Here is a 23,044-nt window from a genome sequence, read left to right on the forward strand (position 1 = left end):
CTAGCTTTCTAGGAATAGAGGCTTCGCGCTCTAGTTTCTCTTCTCTAGCTTTTATGAGAGCATTTGTAATATGTTGTGTGAAAGCCAAATTTGTAGCACTAGCATTAGGACTTTTAGCAAGTTTTTGCAAGAACTTTATAACTTCAGAGATGTGGCAATCATCAAAATTCAAACCATTATAATCTAAAGCAATGGGATCATCATCCCCAATGTTGGAAAAAATTTCAGCAGTTTTATCACAGGCAGTTTCAGTAGTTTTAGCAGTTTCAGGCAGTTTCTCGCGCTTTGCATTAGAAGTGGAAACATTGCTAACACCAATTCTTTTATTATTAATAGTAGGAGGTGCAGCAACATGTGTAGCATTAGCATTACAAGTGGTGGTAATAGTCCAAACTTTAGCTACATTCTTCTCTTTAGCTAGTTTTTCATTTTCTTCTCTATCCCACCTAGCACGCAGTTCAGCCATTAATCTTATATTCTCATTAATTCTAACTTGGATGGCATTTGCTGTAGTAACAATTTTATTTTCAATAACCCTACTAGGCATAACTTTTGATTTCAAAAGATCAACATCAGAGGCAAGACTATCGACTTTAGAAGCAAGTATATCAATTTTCCCAAGCTTTTCTTCAACAGATTTGTTAAAAGCAGTTTGTGTACTAATAAATTCTTTAAGCATGGCTTCAAGTCCAGGGGGTGTGTTCCTATTATTATTGTAAGAATTCCCATAAGAATTACCATAGCCGTTGCCATTATTATAAGGATATGGCCTATAGTTGTTACTAGAATTGTTCCGGTAAGCATTGTTGTTGAAATTATTATTTTTAATGAAGTTTACATCAACTTGTTCTTCTTGTGCAACTAATGAAGCTAACGGAACATTATTAGGATCAATATTAGTCCTATCATTCACAAGCATAGACATAATAGCATCAATCTTATCACTCAAGGAAGAGGTTTCTTCGACAGAATTTACCTTCTTACCTTGTGGAGCTCTTTCCGTGTGCCATTCAGAGAAGTTGATCATCATATTATCAAGAAGCTTTGTTGCTTCACCAAGAGTGATGGACATAAAGGTACCTCCAGCAGCTGAATCCAATAAATTCCGCGAAGAAAAATTTAGTCCTGCATAGAAGGTTTGGATGATCATCCAAGTAGTCAGTCCATGGGTTGGGCAATTTTTAACCAGAGATTTCATTCTTTCCCAAGCTTGAGCAACATGTTCAGTATCTAATTGTTTAAAATTCATTATGCTACTCCTCAAAGATATAATTTTAGCAGGGGGATAATATCTACCAATAAAAGCATCCTTGCATTTAGTCCATGAATCAATACTATTCTTAGGCAGAGATAGCAACCAATCTTTAGCTCTTCCTCTTAATGAGAAAGGGAACAATTTTAATTTTATAATGTCACCATCTACATCTTTATATTTTTGCATTTCACATAGTTCAACAAAATTATTAAGATGGGCAGCAGCATCATCAGAACAAACACCAGAAAATTGCTCTCGCATAACAAGATTCAGTAAAGCAGGTTTAATTTCAAAGAATTCTGCTGTAGTAGCAGGTGGAGCAATAGGTGTGCATAAGAAATCATTATTATTTGTGGTTGTGAAGTCACACAACTTAGTATTTTCAGGGTTAGCCATTTTAGCAACAGTAAATAAAGCAAACTAGATAAAGTAAATGCAAGTAACTAATTTTTTTGTGTTTTTGTTATAGCAAACAAGATAGCAAATAAAGTAAAACTAGCAACTAATTTTTTTGTATTTTGATTTAGTGCAGCAAACAAAGTAGTAAATAAAACTAAGTAAGACAAAAACAAAGTAAAGAGATTGGGATGTGGAGAATCCCCTTGCAGCGTGTCTTGATCTCCCCGGCAACGGCGCCAGAAATTTGCTTGATGCGTGTGGTTGACACGTCCGTTGGGAACCCCAAGAGGAAGGTGTGATGCGCACAGCGGCAAGTTTCCCTCAGTAAGAAACCAAGGTTTAATCGAACCAGTAGGAGTCAAGAAGCACGTTGAAGGTTGATGGCGGCGGGATGTAGTGCGGCCCAACACCAGAGATTCCGGCGCCAACGTGGAACCTGCACAACACAACCAAAGTACTTTGCCCCAACGAAACATTGAGGTTGTCAATCTCACCGGCTTGCTGTAACAAAGGATTAACCGTATTGTGTGGAAGATGATTGTTTGCAGAAAACAGTAGAACAAGTATTGCAGTAGATTGTATTTCAGTATAGAGAATTGGACCGGGGTCCACAGTTCACTAGAGGTGTCTCTCCCATAAGATAAACAGCATGTTGGGTGAACAAATTACAGTTGGGCAATTGACAAATAAAGAGGGCATGACCATGCACATACATATTATGATGAGTATAGTGAGATTTAATTGGGCATTACGACAAAGTACATAGACCGCCATCCAGCATGCATCTATGCCTAAAAAGTCCACCTTCAGGTTATCATTCGAACCCCCTCCAGTATTAAGTTGCTAACAACAGACAATTGCATTAAGTATTGCGCGTAATGTAACTAGTAACTACATCCTTGAACATAGCACTAATGTTTTATCCCTAGTGGCAACAGCACATCCACAACCTTAGAACTTTCTGTCACTGTCCCAGATATCAATGGAGGCATGAACCCACTATCGAGCATAAATACTCCCTCTTGGAGTTACAAGCATCTACTTGGCCAGAGCATCTACTAGTAACGGAGAGCATGCAAGATCATAAACAACACATAGACATAACTTTGATAATCAACATAACAAGTATTCTCTATTCATCGGATCCCAACAAACGCAACATATAGAATTACAGATAGATGATCTTGATCATGTTAGGCAGCTCACAAGATCCGACAATGAAGCACAATGGGGAGAAGACAACCATCTAGCTACTGCTATGGACCCATAGTCCAGGGGTAGACTACTCACACATCACTCCGGAGGCGACCATGGCGGCGTAGAGTCCTCCGGGAGATGATTCCCCTCTCCGGCAGGGTGCCGGAGGCGATCTCCTGGATCCCCCGAGATGGGATCGGCGGCGGCGGCGTCTCTGGAAGGTTTTCCGTATCGTGGCTCTCGCATCGGGGGTTTCGCAACGGAGGCTTTAAGTAGGCGGAAGGGCAGGTCAGGAGGCGGCACGAGGGGCCCACACCATAGGGCCGCGCGGCCAGGGGCCAGGCCGCGCCGCCCTAGGGTGTGGCCACCTCGTGGCCCCACTTCGTCTCCTCTTCGGACTTCTGGAAGCTTCGTGGCAAAATAGGACCCTGGGCGTTAATTTCGTCCAATTCCGAGAATATTTCGTTACTAGGATTTCTGAAACCAAAAACAGCAGAAAACAGCAACTGGCACTTCGGCATCTTGTTAATAGGTTAGTTCCAGAAAATGCACAAATATGACATAAAGTGTGCATAAAACATGTAGATAACATCAATAATGTGGCATGGAACATAAGAAATTATCGATACGTCGGAGACGTATCAGTCTTCTTATGTTATATAGTAAGCATTCAATTAAGTTGATAAATAAGGTCTAGACATATTCAAACCAGAAAAATCATGTATCTACCCCTAACCCTAAACTTTGTCTTATGAAGTCAAGCATGAAGAGAAGTACGCGGTTTTTTGGTTTCAAACATGGAAATTTCAAAAACCCTCTCAAGAGCTTCCATTTTGGAGTGACTACGAAGGATACATGCTTAATTTTTCATATTCATGTTTTAAACTTGTTTAAATCATGGTCAAACCTAGGATTTGGCCAAGATTCAAATGGGCAAAATTTTAAAAAAAAATCAAGGCACATAGTCTTCTTATGTCATATAGTAAGCATTCAATTAAGTTGATAAACAAGGTCTAGACATATTCAAACGAGAGAAATCATGTATCTACCCCCTAACCCTAAACTCTGTCTTATGAAGTCAAGCATGCATGAAGAGAAGTGGTTTTTGGTTTCAAGCATGGAAATTTCAAAAACCCTCCCAAGAGCTTCATTTTGGAGTGACTAAGAAGCATACGTACGTGCTTACTTTTTCATATTCATGTTTTAAACTTGTTCAAATCTTGGTCAAACCTATGATTTGACCAAGATTCAAATGGGTATAAAAAATGAAAACCAAGGTCTTCTTATGTCATATAGTAAGCATTCAATTAAGTTGATAAATAAGGTCTAGACATATTCAAACCAGAAAAATCTTGTATCAAGCTACCCCTAATTAACTCTGTCTTATGAAGTCAAGCATGAAGATAAGTATGTGGTTTTTTGGTTTCAAACATGGAAATTTCAAAAACCCTCTCAAGATCGAGCTTCATTTTGGAGTGACTACGAAGGATACATGCTTACTTTTTCATATTCATGTTTTAAACTTGTTTAAATCATGGTCAAACCTAGGATTTGACCAAGATTCAAATGGGCATAATTTAAAAAAAACAAAAAATGAAAAACCAAGGCACATAGTCTTCTTATGTTATATTGTAAGCATTCAATTAAGTTGATAAACAAGGTCTAGACATATTCAAACCAGAGAAATCATGTATCTACCCCTAACCTAAACTCTGTCTCATGAAGTCAAGCATGATGATATGTGGTTTTTGGTTTCAAACATGGAAATTTCAAAAACCCTCCCAAGAGCTTCATTTTGAAGTGATTAATTATGAAGCATACATGCATGCTTACTTTTTCATATTCATGTTTTAAACTTATTCAAATCTTGGTGAAACCTAGGATTTGACCAAGATTCAAATCCGTATAAAAATTAAAAAACAAAATAAAAAAACAAGGTCTTCTTATGTTATATAGTAAGCATTCAATTAAGTTGATAAATAAGGTCTAGACATATTCAAACCAGAAAAATCATGTATCTACCCCTAACCCTAAGCATGTATCTCGTTGTTTGCGCTATGATACAATATCTACCTATGTTACACTAATCTCCTCTCTCCTACTTAATTAGCTGCCACATCAGCAGTTTTGTGGGACCAATGTGTATGATACTAGCTATGATACTAGCACTATCATGTGGGTACCTAAATCTCGAGTCAAAGTTTGACACGAGACCGATGTGGACTTTATTAATGGTGGAAGGGAGTAACAATCATAAGCACATTATTATTATTGATTGAACAACATTTTATTTGATGTGCCATAAGAAGTTTAGAAACTCCTAGCCCCTGGAGGTGGCGTTTTGGCACACACGTGCATATGCACCGATTATTGGAAATAATAAAAAACAATTATATAAATGTTAAAAAAATCTGATATAAAATTTTTGGTATACATTGTGACATCCTATGTTCGTTCATAAGTTTTCGTGGAAAAACAACATTTTGTGTGGTGTGTACAAAAAAGGCAAAAAATGTACGTAGTCGTGTTACAGCATCAAAATTTGTCTTTTTTTACAGGAGCCACATATTTTTTTAAAAAAACTTATGTACCAACATAAAATGTCTAGATATACATGTAAAATTTCAGTTTAGAATTTTTGGACACTTTGAAATGTGGATTCACATAATGGATTCCTCTACCTCGACCCCCTTGGATTACTGAACAGACTTACAGTACTACTAGTAGGGCCTACTATTTATTATTATTATTACCTACTGCAGGCAAAATTTAATCTCATCGAGCGGTAAAATTCCCCGCCAACGCCCAAATATCTCACGCCGCAAAGTTTCAGATCTGCGAATATTTTTTTCCCTCAAAAGAAGGACTGCGAAATTCCCTTTTTCTCCTCTATCGCCCAGCTTCGCCCTAGTTTCGCCCGCAAGCCCTCAGAGAAACCGCTCCTCTTACCTACCTCCCACCTTCACGGCCGCCGCACCGGAAAATCACCGCCGCACTTCGCCGTTCAAGCTGCCACGGCTTCAAACCTCGAGGCTGCCCTATCCGCTTGATCTGCACCTACTCCGGCGTCCACCGCACCGTATCTCGTTCGCCGACTCTATCGACCACCGCACCTGACCAGCTTCGCCGACACCGACTTCCCCGTGCACTGCACATCATCTGCTTCACCGACCTTCTACTTCGGCCGGCGCGCTGAACACTTCATCGACCGCCCAGCATGTCCTTCTCCGACCCCCCAAGATCTGCTTCCCCGGCACCCACCGCAACAGCAGTCCCCTCGCCGACCTCCACGTCACCCGTAAGAACGCGGAACACGTCTAAACGCCGCCCAGAAATAGGTAACCAGACATCCCTGCGCGTTTTGTTCTGTTAGGAGTATTGCAGCTGACTGTATTTCTGAATTCGTGCTAGTATATTTTTAACTTACAAGTGCTTTCGTTTGTAACCACCTCATCCTTTAGATTTAAACACGATGCATAAGTATTTTTTTTCCGTGACCTAACCCACCCATTTGCTGAAACTCTACATGGTATCAGAGCCTAGGTTTCCTTCCTGCTAGTGCTAGCCGCCCCAAACAGTACCATACAAGTTCTTCCTTTGACCACAAAAACCACCGTTGAGATGTACAAATCCAGGCGGCGGGAGGCCGCATCAGGTGCTCTGCGTGGGTTGCGGCTATCACACACAGCGATGCGAGTTGTGTGAGATCGGCGGCTGCTCGCGCGGGGACAAAGAAGAGGGTCAAGATCGTTTTGGTTTAGAAAGGAGAGAAGAGGAAGTGAATCCGTGGCAGAGAGATCTGGATCCGTGCGAGGGGGAGATGTTGGAGGCGTGCGGAGTGGGCCGAGCCTTTGAGCGCAGGGCGGAGCCGGAGGTTGGTGCTGGACGTTGACCAGCGCGAGCCGGTCGATGTGGCCAGGTGCGGTCTGCCAGGTTGGCCAGGGCGCGCAGACGAGGCGCCATCCGAGTGGAAGTGAGGAGAAAATGGAGATGTGAGGCTGTGAGGATATGTTGTGATGGAGTTGATGAGGCTGCGATTGAGTCGTGATGGAGTTGATGAGGCTGCGGTTTAGTGGTGATGGTGATGGTTGTGGATATGTCCAGGGGAAAGGCATGCGTGCCTGAGGTGAGACTGGTTGAGGCCTGACCGGGGGATAGGCATGGGTGCTTGAGGAGTGGATGGTTGAGGCAGGAGTTGGCTGGGGGTTTGTGGGAGAGACGGAAGAGGTCAGTGGCCGGGCAGAGTGGAGAAGAGAGGCTGAGGACATTGAGGCGAGTGTGGATGGTTCTGCGGAACTTGTGTGGTGAGGCAGCCGGGGTTGTTGAGGATGTGTATGGTTAGGAGTTGTGCGTATCCCAGATGGTTGAAGCTGGATGTCTTCGCTGCTGATGAAGAGATGAATCGAGATGACAAGATGATGGAAAGTGCAATGCTGTCATGTATCCTAGGAGTTATGCTGAAAGTTCATTACTTGTAGTTGTCATATGTGTCATGTTGTTGCAAGATGGCCATGGTTGTTTACCCATGATCATCTTGAGGGGGTGTGTTGGACCATGAGTGAGTTTAGTAGTAGCGCTGTAGTAATATTGTATCCAGTGTGAGGCCCATAGAGGCCCATGTCCAGTGGTATTGTAACCCTAACTCAGATGATATAAATACAGAGTGTCGTGGTCTGAGTGACCTAACCCACCCATTCGCTGAAACTCTACAAAATATGAGCCACCAATCATGAGCCGTTGAATGCTCTACATGTCCACGATTGACAACAACAACACCACCAACAACAAAGCTTTATTCCCAAACAAGTTGGGGTAGGCTATACAAGTCCACCATTGACACGATTACAATTTCTCACTATTTGGCCGTAGGCTACTGCTCTAGTTACATCATGTTTGATATCTTTCTGCGATCCTGTATTACATGTTTATGCGCGTCATAATGTTTCTACTACTATTTGGTGTCAATTTAATTATAGCAAATCCTTGACTCGTAACTGTTTGTTGTTATTACACGTGCAGCAGGCACATCTTACACTCAGAAATGTAGAGTAAAGCTCACCTATAATCATGTAAGTACCTGCTGTTTTTTGTATATTGCTTAATGCAAACTTCTATATCTTGGATCCTGTTTCTGTTTACAATTGGCCTCTCCTTCATGCAGAGGAGAAACAGTGTGGCACCAGGTTCTTCTGCCCAAGTACCTGATGAGGTCCGTGTGACTCAAAAAAAAGCTCACGTAAGTTCCCTGTTTTTTTTTGGAATGTTAATTTACCTCCTGTGCGTAGTTCAATTGCATCATTTTCTGTATGTTGCACTACCTAAGTTGCCTAATGGAATCTAATAAAATATAAACAATGACCATATGGAACATTGCACACTGCCTTTGACCCATCTGGCATCCGGCATGCCTGGGTATAAGTTACATGATTTGGCTATGTTAAACAAGTCCTAAAATTCTATTATGTTAATTTTTTGCCTGTTGCTTCATTGAGTTTGCCTGTTGTTCCATGGCTAGTGCATGAAGTTTGATAGAAATGATCCTAGCTGAAATGATGCACTTCGTGTTTTTTTATTGCTTTATTCCTAACCTAGCTTCCTATTCTACTTGAAACATGATTGCTTTATTCCTAACCTAGCTTCCTATTCTACTTGAAACATGATTGCTTTATTCCTAACCTAGCTTCCTATTCTACTTGAAACATTGTGAAAAAATAGTTATATTACTTGTTTAAATGTCTAGCTTTGTTTTTCTGAGTCCCATTGACATGATGTGGTATATCCATATTCAAATGATCTGGCTGTTTATATAATACGCTCCATGTTCAATTGCTTCATTCATTTTCTAGTAATCTACTAGTAAGTAGCACGTGCTTTGCACGTCACGACATATATAATTTTAAAATATATTTCCATATTTTATTTGATGTTGATAATTATTATTTTTTGCTAAAATTAGTCACAAAGCCTAAAGTTTGGCTTTTGAAAAACTAATACACCCTAAAAGAAGTAAGGAAGGAGTAATATGTGAGTTCATTACAATTAAGTTTTTTAGTCAGTATGAAATAGAAGTATACCCTAATACGAAAGTGACAAAACTTTTTCATGGACACCCCATTAGGATTATGTATATTTTTGTGATTAGAGTCGAGAATTTTTAAGGATCTATCTTACCTTTTGCGGCATGCATATTGCACGACAAGACTATCTAATTTATATATTTCTACCATATTTTTTGAAATTTAAAATACATTATCCAATATCTATGTATAAATTTACTACCTCAATACTTTTTATGTGACCCACACATGGCCACCGTTAGATTTTATATCAAAACTGGGTTGTCATGGGGAAAAAGTTAGACCTTAATATGAGTAAATACGAAATATTAGTACTAAATTAATATATAATATTTTATCAGCCTTGGTTGGTGGACCAATGAACTTCGTATCTTCGAGCTTGAAGATGGTTCTTGTAACATAGTAATTGCTATTTGTTTTCCTAGCACAGAATTATATATCAATATCTTCACATAACCATGTACGATGAAGATGATATTTTTCATAACACAGTGCCAATTTAGACGATGGCTTGTGCTTCTATAAACTCCCAAAATTATAAATGTTTTTCTTGAGTAAAACAAAAGAACGGCTGAGATTAAATGATACATGTTTGGTATTAGGGGTGAGATAGCTGAGATTAAATGATACCATGATACCCTTTCGGGGGATTACACTATTTTAAATTTTGAGGGTATATGAAAGCTAAGGCCCTGTTTGTTTGGGCTTCTGCTTCTGCTTTTAGAGCTTTTGAGGTCCAAAAGTAGCAGCCCAAACAAACACCAACAATTAGAAAAGCGCTTTGAAGAAGCGATGTGCCTAAATGAACTAGCAATCCGGAAGTTGGGCGAGACCTGCTTCCCGAGCTTCTTCTGCTCCCGAGCGGCGGTGGACCAAAATGCCCCTAACACTTGCTGCTAACAACGAAAAAACTGCCCTCACGTACAACTCTGGCCCGCCCCTTCCAATCGTTCCCCGCCCGAGAGCCCAGTGCCCATTTTCCCCTTCTTCCTGTCCCGTTCAATGAAAGGATAGGGTTAGGGTTTCCTGCCCGGCCGCCGTCATCGTTCCGGCTGGCATCATCGCCAGTATCCGCCGCCGCCGTCCCAGTAGTCCGTCCCCACTTGCAAGCTCGTCGGGAACGCCAGAGAGCATGGTGTAGGAGCTCCTGCAGCAGGGGCGCGCCTCCGCCGCGATAGCATGCGTGGCCCCATGGTCAGCCTCGAGGCCGAGGGCCAGGTCGACCGCCTCCTCTGCGCGTAGGCGGACAAGCAGGGAAGCACGGCCTAGGAGGAGGACGCTGAGCAGGGAGGCGCGACCTAGGAGGAGGAATCTGAGCACGGCCGCCGGCGACAGGAGGTGCTCGAGGCGTCGCGGGGTCGCAATTTCTCATTCAGCAGACCGCCTGGAGCTGCTCTTCCATCGATTGGTCCATCTTCACTCCGGCGCGAGGCTCTTCACTACCTGCTCGGCTGCTGCAGGAAATTCTTCCTCCACAGTTCCGTCCAATCCACAGTATTGAAGTATTGATGTACAGAGTAATTGGTAGTTTGGTACAGAGCACGGTGTTCATGCGATGCAATTTTATTTTCCTCTCCTGTACTGTATATGGTAGCTACCAGTTTCACATGACGGTGAAGATGAGAAGGATTTGACAATCCTATTCATATATATTTTATTTTGGATGTCATCGTTTACTTCAAGCAATCAAGGCAATACTTCTGCAAAAATCCTTTTGTGCGCTATTTTGCAAATCTTACTTTTCAATATACAGTAGCATATTTTAGAGCTTAGAGCCTGCCCATTTAAAGCAACCTCGCTGATTAACAATCGACTGATTAATTCCTAAAATTAAGGTGATCGATCAATTAACGGTTAGTGAGATGTCTTGTGATATTGTTTACACTTTTTTTAAAGCCGTAAAAACTTTAACTTAGAAGCCAAAAGCTATATTTAATTCTAAACAACACTCCAAAATATTCCGATACAAAAAGTGTTCAAAATTATTTTAGCAAAAAAGAAAGATAAATTGAAGTATTTTGGGGTTATTAAACATGATAATTATGTAATGAAACTATTATAAATAGCAAATTCGTTTCAAATCTGCATATATTCAACATCTTCAGCACTCAGGGCATTTCAGACATTTCACTCCTAAACCAACAGCAGCAGCCATAAAAAGCACTTCAACCAGACATCAAATCTCTGCTTCCAACAGCTGCTTCTCACAGCTGCTTTTTCACAGCCCACCAGCTACAGCTGCTTCTCAAAAGCTGCAGCCCAAACAAACAGACCCTAAATCCTTAGATTTTGTTGGCAAGTGAATGTTGTCATTGGCCCTGTTATGGATTTTGCATTTCTATTGCCACTACTTGTACTGACATCTCGCTTCATTCTTGTTTAATTCGGTCCCGTTGGTACTCGAACCCGGGTGGGCTGGCTGTGCACTCGCAAGCCTTGCCACTGAGCTAGCACTCAGTTCTCAGATTAAGCAATGCCTCGTTATGCTTAATTTAAATGTTATGACACTTCATACAAGCCATACAATTAATTGTTGCATTGACCTTCTACGTTGTCGAAGGCACTATCTGAGCATGCTTAAATCAATCATACATTATTTTCCTAATTGTATCCAATCCAACATGCACATGTTTTGACTGTATTTGGCTATTTGCTAGATTTCTTCTGTGCAGTGACCTGGCTTCGTTATTGGGCACATGATGTCTAGTTGCTTGGTTCATTGTATACATCATCGCCATGATCTAGTTTGGTTTGTTCTAAGAGGCATGTGGCTTAACTGGTTTCTTTGTTATATCTGCCCATGGTTCTTTCAAAATTATGTCAACAGTGCTGTTTGTTTGCCGTGTATTGTATTGCATTTTAACTTGTTTTGTCTTAGTTTCAGCCTGCAAACAAAGCTGTAATGTCAGTAGGGACAACCCATTTATCAAGTGTTGCGGTCATTTCACAGAGCAACAGTGACAGTGGCACGTGCTCTCATTGGTCCACTGAGTCCAGTACACCAACCGTTCCAGAAGAAATAGATGTACGAGGCTCTATTTTGGATTGCTTGCTATGTTATATCAGCTCAATGATGCTCTTGAAATTGGAGGTCTTTTATTGCATCATATGATGTTGTAACTTGTTTTATCTAAATTTCAGGCTTCAAATAAAGCTACAAAGCCAGAAGCAAGGGCCAATGCCTCAAGTATTGATGTTTCACAAAGCAGCAGTGAGAGTGCATATTGCTCGCATAGGCCCATGGTATCTATTGCTCAACTTAATCCGGCACAAAGAGATTTGGGGGATGCACTCCAAGAGGCAGTTGATATATTTGGGCGGGAAAACAAAGATGCTGATGAAATAATTGCCAACACACGCCAAGAGATACATGAATTGAAAAATAGGCAAACTTTGACAGAAAATGTTCTAAAGAATCTCCTATGCACTTGTCATGGTAAGCCAGTTGTGATGTGTCTGGGAATTGAAGGTGTCTAAATAAACTTTGATTCTGTTGTTCAGTCAAGTGGACTGCTGATGCCAATGCTGTAATTAATTACTGCTCAAAATTTCGTTCAAAATTTCCTGGTCTGTAATAATTGCAAATTTTGTTGTTGTACTAAAATTAGATATGTTCCATGTGGCTGCTGTATTTTGTGTGAAATAATATAATGATGTGTACTTCAATTAAACCATAAATCGGCTGCATGCTGAAAATTTGAATCTGAGCGCACGTGTGAACTGTTTTCTGCTCGTAATGCAATAAAGGCTGTTTCTTCGAAGACTATGAACATGGTAGCCCATTAATAATACCTTAATAATTATGCCTGCTAGCAAGATAGACGGTCCTTATTATAGTCAGGCATGCCAACTTGTATGATTAAAAGTAGTTCGTACACATTAAATCTACCATCTGCATTTTTCTTTGTAATAACTTTTCTTTTTACACAACTCAAAACTTGTCATGCTAATATGAAATTCGAGATGGCAAAACATGGGAAAGATAAAGATATCTCTTTCCTGCGAAATGCTGGGTTTTCAAGCCCAAGTCCAAGTCTTTCTCTGCTCAAGTTTTGGAGGAACAACTCCAAGTAGAACGAGTTGCAACAGCTATGCTAAGAACAAAAGTTAACAGGTTGAGATCGAGATTAGAAGCATGTGATGCCCTATTGCACGTGGCCAATCAAGTTCGTTATAATCTTCCAAAGACTTAGAAAATGCCATAGATAATTGGAGATGAACACTACATAGTGAGTACATTGGTCTTGTGAAATGTTTCCTTAGAATAAGGCACCGTTCCTACTATTGTTGGTGGATGCATTTATCTGCGGTTGGGATCAACTTGGTAGTTGTTCCTGTGGATGTTATATAAATTAATTGCATAGCCTTTTTCAATCAGTTCGAACTTAAATGGTATCATAGCCTTGGTCTCAAGTTTGAATTGTCGAACGCGTGGTTTAATTTAATCTCAGTCGGGCGGCAAAATCTCCCACCAATCCTGAAATATTTCAAACGCATTTTTGATTGGGATTAAGAAGATAGGGACATAGATCCAGTGCCCCCACGTTCACAGGGCACATCAAACTTGAGATTAAATTATGCGTTCTAGTTCTATACAAAACCCAGTAGGAGGTTGAGCGGCAGCGGCTAGGGTTTAGTGTGGGAGGAGATGATATGCGTACGCTCCTGTTTATATAGGTCGGAGGCACGCGACGGCCGCTGCACGCGTGGCATCGCCATTCGCAGAGGTAGGTGACGACGCGTGCCACCCGAGGCATCGCCATTTTACGCGACCGCAGACTGCCGAAGCGGCGCCGCTGAGAAGACGCATCGACGCTGGGTCACTGCCAAGCGGGCCCGACAAAACGTTCTTCAGACGCGAGCGGACACTTTACGCGTCCACGCAGCGTCCGCGCGATGGATCCGAGACACATATTTGGGCATGTTTGCGTCGCTGCGAACGGCCCAGTCACTATGCGTCATCACGCTGGAGTTTGTACCAGATACATTTTTGGCCCGGACAGATGCGCTCGGAACCGAAATCATCTTCTGTTCCCTTCTCTATTTCTTCAGGTTCGAGAGAACACAGCAGCTCTTCAGCTCAGCAGAAATTAATCGGGTCACGCTGTTGCTTTCCTTGCCGTTGGATTGAAACGAATGGTGGATGGGAAGCCTCAGGTCACGTTGTGCCCTGTGAACGTGGGGGCACTGGATCTCTGTCCAGAAGATAGATCATGATCATGGTAGTGACCTATATTCAACGTGATGATGATTTGATTTTGCACTCGGCCTTGAACAGAGGTACTAGTACGGTGTCACAATTTTTTATCATTATACTTGGACGGTGGCCAAATTCAAAATCTCATAGCGGCAAAACTTGCCGCCCAAAAAATACAAAAATTTCACACGCTTCCAAATTCCTATTCTACCCCTGTGGAGATGGCAGCAAAGTCGGTTGGTGGGGGGGTCTGCCCGTCATTTTTTGGATCACCACCTCCCTAGCCCAGGAAACCCTCCCAAAAAAATACATTTCCTTCAGACCACCCACCGGAACTTCCCAAGTCCCTCTCTCCCACCTCCACGACCACCGCACCAGAACATCCCCGCCGGACTTCCCTGGCCTACCCGAGCCCTCGCGATCCTCGTCATCCGGCTGCCTGCCGGAGCCGCTTCATCGACGCCGTCATCAACCGGACCGGATCATCCCCGCCGAACCTCGAAACCATATGCTCATCCAGCAGTCTACCGCAGTCGCTTCAGCTGCGGTATCGTCCACCCCACCGGAGCCGCTTCGCCGGATCCGTCGTCCACCGCATCGTATCTTGCTCACCGACACCGCTGTGCATGAACCGGATCTGCTTCACCGGCGCCGTGCATGATCTAAACTCTTAATCTTGGGGGAACCTGTTTGTGCTAACGACGCGCCGTTACGTTTTTGCAGATGAGATGAGTAACCATGAAGTGTAATGGCCGTCTCTCCAACCCCAAGTAGCACATGTAGCGTACTTCATCACCGGATCTATCAACCCCAGGAAGATCTGCTGTGACTCCCACAGAGTGCTTCTCCTAATGTAAGTCCCTTGTTTTAGCGCCATGTTCTGGGTTCAGATGCTTGTTTGTCTGAAGCTCTTTTAGTTCATTCCTAGCTATGACCGTAACACGTTGCTATTTTCTACTTCATTGCTAACTTTAAGCGATTGAACATTTTGGTTTGCATTCCCTGCTCTGTAGATGTAGCCATCATAACTTCTATCTTGCTCAGTCGTTGTTACAAAAATTATAGGTATTATAGTAACATCCTGCTATTATTTAGTTCATGGCCAATTTTAAGTAATTGCACATGTTGGTTCGCATTCCCTGCTCTATAGCTTTTGGCATCGTAACTTCTATATTTGGTTTACATTCCCTGCTCTGTAGATCTAGCCATCATAACTTTATCTTGCTCAGTCGTTGTTACAAAAATTATGGCCTGCTACTATGTTGTTTGTGCCAATTTTTTACTCCATGAACATGTTGGCTTGCATTCCCTGTACTACAGGTGATGCCATTTTTTGTATCTAGTTCATTGTAAGCTAACAAAGTAAGGACTTAGTTTGGCATGCTATCACTCTGCTATCTAGCCTGTAGTACAAATAAACTTGTCATACTACTAGATAATAATTTTGCGTGCCATCTTGTTCTTCAAAAGCTGCATTATTGACTTGTTTCTCTGACTTGGCATGACGCTCACATATGGAAAGCTGAACATATTGGTTTGCATTCCCTCTTATACAAGTTCACAGGTGATCCCACTATATTCTGTATCTGGTCCATCCTAAGCTCCAGCATTAACTATCCTCTATGTGTTGCTCATTACAAGTTTATATCCCGAAACATCTTGATTTGCATCCCCTTCACTATAAGTTCAGGAGTATTATTTAGTTCACGGCCAAAATGAAGTAATTGCACTTGGCACATGTTGGTTCACATTCCCTCCTCTTTAGCTTTTGCCATCGTAATTTCTATTTTTGGTTTACATTCCCTGCTCTGTAGATGTAGCCATCATAACTTCATCTTGCTCAGTCGTTGTTACAAAATTTATAGCCTGCTACTATGTTGTTCATGCCAATTTTGTACTCCCTGAACATGTTGGTTTGCATGGGACTCGACAGTAGTAAGTCTGCTGTTTCATTCTAACATGCTCTGTTATATTGGCTGTTGGTATGCGGCATGCACTCTTTGTTTGCTTATTGTGCGCATTACAATGATCTTGTTATAACGACGAAATGATGAGTTCCAAATTCTTTGGCAAACAATATTGTAGTGTCTTTGCCTTTCCATTGTTGCTGTCTTAACTTGTAATGTCTTTGTTTCGGATATAGGTGCTGCATGGACAACTTAAAAGATTGTCGGATCCCTTCATTGTATTGCTAGGTTTAATTACCATTCAATTTCTCTGGGTTCTGTAATATTTTTTCAATGCCTTGCAGCTGATGTAATATTTAGTTAGTTTTTATAGTTCTTTCGCGCATTTTTTCTTTGGTGCTTGTGGTAAGTGAGGCTATCCGACAGAAATCAATGCTGCGTAAATATTCTCAGTATCTAAATCACGAATTCCCATCCCTTAAACGGCCCAATTAAGCGAAATCACATATGTGCCGGCCCGCAAAATCCTAAAGCGCCTATTACGCCGGCATATAAACAGCAACTAAACGGGCTGGCCCACTTACTTATTGGGCCAGCCCACTTGATTTACTGTGGACCCCGCACTTTTATTGGGCCGGCCCACTTGCTTTAAGGTGGACCCCACCCACTACTGGGCCGGCCCACTAACTAGTTGGGCCAGCCCAATTGCTTTTGTGGTGGCCCCCACATACTAAATGGGCCGGCCCTTTAAAACGAAAGTGGGACCCACCTGTGTTTTTGGCCCGGCCCACTATCTTGTTGGGCCAGCCCACTTGCTATATGGTGGACCCCACATACTAAATGGGCCGGCCCTTTAACTGGAAAGTGGGACCCACCTGTGTTTTTGGCCCGGCCCACTTGCTATATGGTGGACCCCACATACTAAATGGGCCGGCCCTTTAACAGGAAAGTGGGACCCACCAGTGTTTTGGCCCGGCCCACTATCTTGTTGGGCCGGCCCACTTGCTATATGGTGGACCCCACATACTAAATGGGCCAGCCCTTTAACTGGAAAGTGGGACCCACCTGTGTTTTTGGCCCGGCCCACTATCTTGTTGGGCCGGCCCACTTGCTATATGGTGGACCCCACATACTAAATGGGCTGGCCCTTTAACAGGAAAGTGGGACCCACCGGTGCTTTTGGCCCGGCCCACTGGCTTGTTGGGCCAGCCCATTTGATCAAATGTGGACCCCACGTACTAAATGGGCCGGCCCGATAGCAGGAAAGTGGGACCCACATGCTAATTGGGCCGGCCCAATAACTTCTTGGGCCGGCCCAGTTGCTTTAATGTGGACCCCACTTTGTAAATGGGCCGGCCCGATACCAGGAAAGTGGGTCCCACATGTCTTGTGGGCCGGCCCTTTTGCCTGTTGACCGGTCAATCGAGTGCATTCGGCCCGGCCCACATGCTTAGTGGGCCGGCCCATTAAAGTTTTGACCAGTCAACCTTAGAGGTTAGGCCCGGCCCACGTAACTAATGGACCAGCCCAGCTATATAGTTGACCGGTCAAACTAAGTCAGCTGGCCCGGCCCGCAAACTTAATGGGCCGGCCCGCTTAAGACGTGGCAGGCCTCGTGTGGGCCTACCATCTACCACGGGGTTTCAGCCGGTTAACGCCGTTATCGCCCGATTAACGGCGTACGCCACGTGTCGGTTGCATGACGTCGGCGATCCAACGGGCTCCCGGAAACACTTGGGCAACGGTCCGATTTTCCGTGGCGGAAGGGCGCCCAAGCGCGACGGACCGAAAAAATCGTCGTAGGACTTTGCCTGACGCAGTTTCCACAACAGAACCCATATCGTCGGGTTAGGCCCATAGGCGATGAAAAATACCCCTTAGCGGACGATTTTGAGACGTTGTCTATCAGAACTTTTCTTGTAGTGATAGCTCGAAAATTTTCCATTAAATGATTCTCTACACTCATATTGAAATTATTTTGCTTAACAATATAATTATCAAACTCATCTAAGCATTGCGCAGGAGGTTTTGAATACGGAATATCTTCCCTAGTAAAGTGTTCAAGGGAGTGTACCTCAATCATGGATGAAGGGGGAGTGATCTTGCATAAATCTTCTATGGGAGGTAAATTCTTCACATCTTCGGATTTAATACCCTTCTCTTTAAGAGATTTCTTGGCTTCCCTCATATCTTCATCATTTAATTTAATCATACCCCTCTTCTTCAATATTGGTGTCGGGGTTGGTTCAGGTGTAGACCAATCATCATGATTCCGGCCTATTCTAGCCAATAATTCTTCAGCGTCGTCTGGAGTTCTTTTCCTGAAAACACAACCAGCACAACTATCCAGGTATGCCCTAGACTCAATGGTTAGTCCACTATAAAATATATCAAGTAAATCGTGCTTTTCCAAATCATGTTCAGGACGAGCTCTAATAAGAGAGCAAAATCTAGCCCAAGCCTCAGACAATTTCTCTCCATCTTCCTGATCAAAGTTATAAATTCTCTGCAAAGCAATATGTTGAGCACTAGCAGGAAAGTATTTCTGGAAGAAAACATCAAGCAATTCTTTTGGACTATTAATAGAATCAGGTGGCAAACTATTATACCAAGTTTTAGCATCATCCTTTAATGAGAAAGGGAAAAATTTAGCAACGAAATAAGTACGCTTCTTAACATCATCAGAAAACAAGCTACTCAGAGTATATAGCTCAATCATGTGTTCTATAGCACTTTCTTTTTCAGTACCACAAAAAGGTGTTTTCTCAACAATAGATATATGAGACAAATCAAGAGAAAAATCATAATCCTTATCCTTAATGTTTATAGGAGATGTGGCAAATTTAGGATCAGGAGACAGTTTATATCTAACAGTATGTTGTGCAAGCAACTTTTTATTTTTTCTTGCATCAGTAGTAGCATTGCATTTATCAATAAAATCATCATCAAGTTCTACATAATCTTCATCAAGATCATCACTAGAGTATTCAACAGACTCAGGTGAATTAACAGGTGTAGCAGCATTTTCATTAGGAGTTTCAGTATTTTCAATTTGTCTAGACCTAGCAATTGTAGCATCTAGAAAAGATCCCAATGAACCATCATTATCAAGCACAGCAGAAGCATCATCAAAATTATGAGAGGAATTTTCAGATCTAGCAGAAGTACCAGCATGTGAAGCTTGTGCTGGTGAAACAAGTTTATCTATCACAGATGGTGAATCAAGAGCAGCAGAGGTACTCAGAGTTGTACCTTTTCTTGTAGTGGATGGTAATATGGCGACTTTAGTATCGCGAGGTTTACCCATGATGGAGAATTTGCAGCGAACAATATCAATCCAAGTGAACTTGCAAATAAAGCTATGCTCCCCGGCAACGGCGCCAGAAAATAGTCTTGATGACCCACAAGTATAGGGGATCGCAACAGTCTTCGCGGGAAGTAAAACCCAATTTATTGATTCGACACAAGGGGAGACAAAGAATACTTAAAAACCTTAACAGCGGAGTTGTCAATTCAGCTGCACCTGGAAACAGACTTGCTCGCAAGAGTTTATTAGTAGTAACAGTTTTATAGCAGTAGCAGTAGTGAAATAACAATAGCAGAGTAACAAAGACAGCAGTAGTGATTATAGTAAACAGCAGGATTAAAATACTGTAGGCACAGGGATGGATGACGGGCGTTGCATGGATGAGAGAAACTCATGTAACAATCAAGGCAGGGCATTTGCAGATAATAATAAAACGGTATCCAAGTACTAATCAATCAATAGGCATGTGTTCGATATTTAGTCGTACGTGCTCGCAATGAGAAACTTGCACAACATCTTTTGTCCTACCAGCCGGTGGCAGCCGGGCCTCTAGGGAATCTACTGGAAATTAAGGTACTCCTTTTAATAGAGCACCGGAGCAAAGCATTAACACTCCGTGAACACATGTGATCCTCATATCACCGCCTTCCCCTTCGGTTGTCCCAATTTCTGTCACTTTGTGGCCTTGGGTTCCGGACAACAATACGTGTATACAACTTGCAGGTAAGATCATAAAGCAATGAATATCATCATGAATTGATAACATGTTCAGATCTGAGATCATGGCACTCGGGCCCTAGTGACAAGCATTAAGCATAACAAGTTGCAACAATATCATAAAAGTACCAATTACGGACACTAGGCACTATGCCCTAACAATCTTATGCTATTACATGACCAATCTCATCCAATCCCTACCATCCCCTTCAGCCTACAGCAGGGGAATTACTCACACATGGATGGGGGAAACATGGCTGGTCGATGGAGAGGCGTCGGTGGTGATGATGGCGATGATCTCCTCCAATTCCCCGTCCCGGCGGAGTGCCAGAACGGAGTTTCTGGTCCCGAGACGGAGTTTCGCGACGGTGGCGGCGTACTGGATGTCTTCTGGCGATTTCTTCTAACCCCCCGTGCGTTTTTAGGTCGAAGGCGTTAAGTAGTCCAGAGGAGGGCGCCGGAGGCCGGCCGAGGGGGCCACACAGTAGGGCGGCGCACCCCCCTCCTGGGCCGCACCGGCCTAGTGTGTGGGGGCCTCGGGCCTCCACCTAGCTTGCCCTTCTGGCTCCGTCAATCTTCTGGAAAAATAAGACCTTTGGCATAAATTCCGAGGATTTTCCTGAAAGTTGGATTTCTGCACAAAAACGAGACACCAGAGCAGTTCTGCTGAAAACAGCGTTAGTCCGTGTTAGTTGTATCCAAAATACACAAATTAGAGGCAAAACAATAGCAAAAGTGTTCGGGAAAGTAGATACGTTTTGGACGTATCATAAGGCAAATGATTTGAATTCCACTTATTTGTGGAACCGCCATTTAGGTCATGTTGGAAAGGAATGCATGAAGAAACTCCATGCAAATGGATTATTGGAGTCATTTGATTTTTGAATCATTTGGTGCTTGCAAATCTCTTCTAAAAAGAATGACTGAAATACCGTTCATAGGCCAAGATTTGAACGGGCAACTAACTTAGTGGAAACATACATGATGATGTATATGGTTCACTGGGCATAGTTGTGTGCGGGAGATTCTTCTACTTCATGAAAACTTCAAACAATGAATTGAGTATATATATGTGGATATATTCGATAAGGAAGAAGTTTGAAACATTTGAATGGATTCAACTAAATTTCAGCATGAAGTGGAATTCATCGTAATAGAAAAGTCAAATATCTATGATTGGATCATAGTGGAAATATTTGAATTACTAGTTTTAGCGAACATCTAAGAGAGTTATGAAATTGTTCTACAACTCACGTTTCCTGGAGTATCATAGTGATGATGGAGTATCCGAAAGATGTATCCAAACCATGTTGGGTCAATGATGAGATAAAATATTGATGCCATTATATTTTTGTGGATTATGCTTTAGAGACTACCGTTTTTACACTAAATAGAGCATCATCATGATGCGTTGAAATGACACCATACAAGTTATGGCATGGGTATAAACCCTAATAGTCCTTTCTTTAAATTTTGGTCTAAGAGTTTACAACCAAAATCGGATGATTGTCTTTGTTGGTTATCCCAAAGAATTGATAGGGAATTCTTTCCACTATGGATACAAAGACAAAAGTGTTTGTCAATGTTTCTTATTTATTTCCAAGAAATTGTTTCTAGCGAAGTATTTGAGTGGGAGTACAATAGAACTTGATAAAGGTTTATGAACCTGAGCATAATGATCAGAGTAGCGCAGCATCGGAATTGGTTCCGGAAGCGGCCACGACAATCATGGCTCTCATGACTACAAAGTGTTTTAGTCATGGAGATCAAAGTACACATTGAACCTTGTAGGTATGGTTTACTTTGTGATCAAATAAATGATTTTTGGACAAAGGATTGATTTTGAACAATGATAAACCAACTACAAACAAAGAAGTTATGATGGGCCCTGACTCTATTAAAATGGCTATATGCCATGAAATCCAAAATAGATGAATACTTTTTGAAAGTAAATGGATCTATAAAATTGATGGACTTGGATGAAATATCCTTGCAGAAGCTCAACTTGTCGAAAAGTTATTTACGACAAAGTTCAAAGAGTTAACTACGATAAGATTAGATCTTCCGTAGCAATGCTTATAGTCTATGTGGATTATTCTAGTAATCACTACATATTTCTTTTATGAGATATGCTAGTAGGATGGCAAAATACATTACTTATCAAAAGTGTGTATTATTAAAGGTGTATGCAAAATACAACCAAGAGTTTTGTTGGTCCGTGGAATACTAGATAGGTATACAAACTTCAATTGGATGAAGTGAGTATCGCGGAGTTGGAATCTTCACCGGATGAAATAGTCAAAGAGTTTTTGATTTCATCAGAAACGATGAAGATGCTTGCATTTGCAAGAAATTAAGTGGGAGCACTGAGACATATTTATAATAATTATGTAGATGACATATAGTTGGTTATAAATAATGTAATTATATACTTGATTAAAAGTTTTCATTGAGAAATTAACTTCAATGAAAGGATATGGACTGAAACAAATTTAGTGTCAAGATCTATGAAGATAGATTGAAACACATAAATAAGTTTAAGTCAAAGTACATAGAATGGATATTGAAGTAGTTCAATATAGAAATATTAAGAAAATGTTCTTGTCATGTGAAGGTTTAAACAAGACTTGAGTGTATCTGACACTCAATGAGTAAAAACACATGAGTGATTATAGATCACGAATAATATGTACACAATCAGATGTCCTGTGCTCTAAAAGTGTTATGAGCATGTACCAGAATGATTCATGTGATGATCATTGAAAAACAGTAAGAATATTCTTCATTACTTAAGAAGAACCAAGGATATATATATATAGTTTTGTATGGAGAAATGACAAACAAATCGTTGTAAGGTGTTGCACCAATATTTGTTTTGTCACATATAAAAATAAAATTTCAATCTCAAATTAGACTAAATGTTGTTTAAAAGGTAGCACAATGAGCTAGAAGTTGTCTATGCTAGATTTAGAAGAGTACTAAATATTG

This window comes from Lolium perenne, chromosome 1, assembly GCF_019359855.2.
Source record: "Lolium perenne isolate Kyuss_39 chromosome 1, Kyuss_2.0, whole genome shotgun sequence".
NCBI lineage: Eukaryota > Viridiplantae > Streptophyta > Magnoliopsida > Poales > Poaceae > Lolium > Lolium perenne.